Below are 5,401 nucleotides of genomic sequence, written 5' to 3'. Positions count from 1 at the left end.
CCAGCTACTGCCTTCCCTTGGCACTACATTATTGTTATCTTTGTCAGACAGACGGGAAGATTTTCTCAGCTCAGAAATTCTTTGATTCTTCATTGCCACGTCAATGTCTGACCTCTGTGTAGGTTAGATTCTAGAGACAGTGCACAGTAATTCCGAGTTTTTGCAACAGTGCTCATTTCTTCCCTACTATTTTCTTTATTAGGAACTTTTTTTATTCATTTTACATACCAACCATAGATGCCCCTCCCTTCCCTCCTCCCTCTCTCCCCATCCTTCCCCCCCACCCCCCCTTTCCATTCCCTTCTCCGAAAAGGTAAGGCCTCCCATGGGGTATCAGCAGAACCTGATACATTCAGCTGAGGCAGGTTCAAGCCCCCCCCCCCCCCCCATCAAGGCTGTGCAGGATGTCCAACCATGGTAATGGGCTCCAAAAAGCTCATGCACCAGGGATGGATCCTGATCCCACTGTCAGGGGGATGGGGGATGAAAACATAAAGGAATGGGATAGTCTTTGCTATTATTTTTGTGCTGCAAAAAAATTATTTTTGTGCAGTGCATCTTTTTGATAAGATAAAAAGTACTCTACAGGTAGAATTTTAATTAGGAAATACCATAAATATAAAGTCAGCAAATGAACTTGCTCAGATCTGCAGTTGTATCCTGGGAAGAATGAATTATCAAAGGTATTGATTTTTCACAGCTACGCAGATACCCCAACAGGTGAGAGATAGGAGTGCTTTCTAGACACAAAAGCCAAAACAGATTCAGGAAACACCCTGCGCTTTTACAAGGAAAATAGGGATGCAGTTAACTCTCCATCCACTAGATGGTGGTAGAGGAGCACAGAAAAAAATAATGTCGCGCTGTTAATTATGTTGACTGCATAGCGGTTAAGCCCATTTGTCCTTTAGGTTAGAGCTGCAGTTAGAATTTATAGATTTCATACCTTCAAACACTCGCGGAAAACATTGGCTTGGGGGCATAGCCTATTCTGAGGCCCCCTGAATTTGTACACATTTTCCATTCCCTCACCCCTACCCAACAGCCTTTCTTGCCTTCACTTGACGAATGACCTTCAGCCTTTTCCAGCAGGATCTGCTGATGGGCTCCACTTTCAGCCCACGTCAGCCCCAAATGTTCAGGCAGTCCTGACAGGAGCAAGAACAGCAGTACTGCCTCTGTGCAACTGTGTGTGATCAGTAGTGCTGAAGTCGTATAACCGAAGGCCTGGCAGTTCCAGCTTCTTAGTTGGGATCATTTTCTGCATCTCAACCAGGATTCTTTCCAGGAAGAATCCATTGAATGGATGGATGACACGCTGGCTCAGGCAGCCGTTGACAATGATACCAGAGTACTGACCAAAGCTCGATTCTGGTGGCCACCCATAACGAGTAAGATACTTGCGTACTAACTAGCAACTCGGCTTCCTTCTTCATCTCTCTCACCCCTTTCTCTTATCCACCTCCACCCCGAAATCTGGCTTCTCTTCCCTTACATCACTCTCCAGTGTATTCTGAATCTGAAACCTCCTGAAGGATGAGACTTCCATACCCTTCCAGGCTTAGATTCTTTAGCTGTTTTCTCTCTTGCCGTCCATCGCCCAGGATTACCCTTCTCCTTACCTGGAATTCCATCTGCTGATGGAAGCCATGATACCCAATCCCCCGTCACCTCCCATGAACACGAACAGTTGACCTAAAAGCACTCTAAGTGATGACTTCCTGGTAGGACTCCTCCCTGATGTGGATATTATATGGATCTCATCTAAACCTTTTCATCAATTGTGCAACCGACTGAACTCTGCAGGGAGTGGGAGGAGAAGAGGAAAGAAGGATGGAATCAGTCCTACCACAAGAAAGACAATTTTTTTTTTTTTTGGTGACTTCTATTTTATTTGAAAAATTTGTTTTCCCCACTCCCTGTTTAATGTATTACAATGTATTTACTCATTTGGTCTTTGAGTAAAATCGCCCCAGGAAGATATAGATTGTTTATCATGTGCCGTTGAGTCTTCCTGGGCCATGTTAATTACACCTCACACTTGGGTTTCATCAGGAGTAGCCATTAGTGTGGTAGGTTCTGGAACTGGACTCAGTTCAGCTCCAGCAGTTAATTAGTTGTGAAAACTTGGTGTGAAATAGAAAACTCCTCACTCTAAGTTTTTTTTTCTCATTCATAAAAAGAAAAAAAATTGTGATCATATAGGATACTGGTGAGATTTAAATGATCAGAGTATACAAAGGTGAAAGAAAGTAGACATGGTGCTTAGCCAAGTACCCCAGACGTTATGAACTAGCCATTTGGATACACCAAACCTTACGTAAGCTCTACTTTGCTACATGTGAACTCAGTATGGTATTTCCAATAGTACCAAGTTAAAATATAGCTTCTCACAATGCAAAGACAACCTATAAAGTACTATAGTTCCTTTAATATTGTTCCCTGTGGTTTGTGCCTCCTTCAGTGGCATGAACTATGGAAATAAAACATTTTCAGTTCAGAGAAAAGGCCTAGAAATGGAATGAGGATGGGGCTTATATTTTACTCCCATAGCTAAACTATTTGGCTGTGAAATGATTGGGTGACTTGACAGTAGGCAGTTAGCTCATGACACAGCTTTTTAGAAGCCTGGGCAAGACAGCAGCTCAAGGAAGATGGGAGAGCAGTAAATACTTGGCTTGGCTGCAGAGCAGTTTTAAAGTTTGGTTTCTGTTCCAGTAATGACTATATTCCTGTTTTAACTTTTTGCTCCCAAACTAAATAGGGGTGGAAGTTCTATATGGTTCAGGGTCTAGTTAATTCTTCGTGTTATTGGAAAGATTTTGGAATAGAATCAGAGAAATGATCACCTTAAGTGGTCTATTGGATGAAAATTCTTAAGATAGGGAAGTAGGGAAATGTGTTTGGGTTTTGATCTAGTTCCAGTCCATTCACCCCTAAGTAGATATGGTCTATATCTAACAGGTATCACCAAAGTGTTTGCCAGGTTTCCCACTGTAAGTTCTGGAAGACAGAAGGGAATTTATTACCCTAACCTGGCACCCAAGTTCATAACACATGAGTAGAGAAACAGTTCATCCTTGTGTCACTGTACATTTAATAGATTGTTGACATCACCTCCCTCAGTGCAGAGACTTTCTTAATCAGTGTATCAATTTGTCAAATATAGAATACGTAGCAGGCTATAGGCAGTGTGGAGGGGCTGTGACTTAGTACAATGGCTCTGTGCTGGTTAGTTTCTGTCAACTGGACACAAAATAGAATCACCTGTCAAGAGAGAGCCTCAACTGAGGAATTGCCCCATTAGGGTGGTCTGTGGGCATGCCTGTGGGCATTTTCTTGATTAATGGTTAAAGCAGGAGGGTGTAGCCCACTGTGGTTCCAGGTTAAATAAGAATGTAAGCTGAGTAAGCCATGTGTGCTAGGTAGTTTTATGTTGGCTTGACACAAGCTAGAGTCATTGGGAAGAGGGAACCTCAGCTGAGAAAATATTCCCACTAGAGAGGTCTGTGGATGAGCTTATACTACATTTCCTTGATTGACGGTTGATGTGGGAGGGCCCAGCTCACTGTGGACAGTACCACTCCTGGGATGGTGGTCTTGGGTGTTATAAGAAGGCAGGTTGAGCAAGTTATGAGGAACAAGCCAGTAAGCTGCATACCTCCATGGACTCTGCTTCAGTTCTTCTACCTAGGTTCCCGCCTTGTTTGAATTCCTTCTCTGCCTTCCCTCAGTGATGGTGTATGACCTGAGAGCTGTAAGCTGAGACAGACCCTTTCCTCCTCAAGTTGCTTTTGGTAATGGTGTTTTGTCATAGCAATAAAAGCCCTATTTAAGACAGCATGGAAGCAAGCAGGCCACTAGCTAGTGTTTCTCCATGGTCTCTGTTTCAGTTCCTGTGTCCAGGTTCTTGCCTTAGCTTCCTTCAATGTTATAAGTTGCAATCCTTCCTCCTCAAGTTGCTTTTGGTCGTGGTCACAGACCAGTAAGCAGTGTTTCTCCATGGTCTGTGTTTCAGCTCCTGCATCCAGGTTCTTGGCCTGGGTTCCTTCAATGCTGTAAGCTATAAGGTGGAAATAAACCCTTTCCTTTCCTCTTCAAACTCATTTTGGTAACCACAATAATAGAAAGCAAGTTAGCACAGTCTCTTAATGATGTCACAGTCTGCTAGACAGGAGACTCACACGAACTTTTGGATGATTAAGATGTAGCATCTAAAAAGTTTCTCACTACTCCTGAAGTAGCAAGAAGAAGAGGTATTTAGTTCCATGGAAGGAGGGTCTTGAAGACTCTTGTTTTTACAAGGATTATCCGGATTGGAAGCAGATTGGATTGGAAAAATTCTTGTGGGATGGAAATTAAGGCTGGTTACTTTTATTTTATTTACCTGTAGTTTATTTATTGCTAGGCTGCAGATTGAACACAATAGGTTCTGTAACCTTCAGAATCTAAAGGAAATCTTTGAAGTCTCTGTGATACCCAATGTAAAGAGTTGGAGGTGAATGAGAATTCCAGAGTGATTCTGGCTAGCCTCAGTGTTCAGTGGAACGAAGCTATCATAGACACAAAGGAAGGGACAAAGGGTGTCCCACCTAGTTTAGCTTTGAGAGTAAGAGGAAGGAGAGAGGGAGATCAATGTTACATTTACAGGTTAACATTCAGATATAATTTCTAAATATATATTAAGGAATATATTAGTAGCTAAGGCCTTTGGGACTTCTGAATGAATAGGTCATTATTTTTGGTATCTACTTATAATATGTTACACATTCAAACTTGTAAAATTAGAAGGTATTTTGTATAAAGTTGGGGAATGTAGTCTGAATATAATAGGAAGCAAATTGAAGATATTTTGCTGCACCTATTAATAGAGATATAATTAGGGAAGTGTGGAAGTAATACTTGAATGAGTAAAGTGAGAAAAGTTTAAGAAAAAAAAATTCTTTGTGACAAATAATGAATTTCCTTATATTCTCTTGCTCTTATTTCTAGAATGTTCCTTGATCAGTTTCCCTGTCCTTGACCACATTTCCATGGTTTGGATGAAGCTTTTCCCCTCCATCCTTTATAACTTTTGGGCTAAAGAGAGGGTGCTGATTTTTCACTTCACTTCTATTCTTGTTACTCCAGTCCATCATTTGTGAGCTCACAATTATTCTAAAGGCCATTGTCATCTTACACCATCTGCTTGAACTCACCTACTGGCTTTCTCTGACAATGTCTTCTTTTTTCTTAAATTCTATTCACATTTTTCACAGCTGATTTGAACCTTAGATATTTGTACATATATGAATCTCCCTCTATTAAGATATGTGCCTTTTGAGGTCAGAGACAATGCCTTACCCACTTCTGTATTCCCTGGCTCTTGTACCATATCTTTCTCTAATTCAGTTTTTAATAG

The sequence above is a fragment of the Onychomys torridus genome, chromosome 12 (genome assembly GCF_903995425.1).
Source record: "Onychomys torridus chromosome 12, mOncTor1.1, whole genome shotgun sequence".
NCBI lineage: Eukaryota > Metazoa > Chordata > Mammalia > Rodentia > Cricetidae > Onychomys > Onychomys torridus.
Note: the sequence above shows the minus strand (reverse complement) of the source record.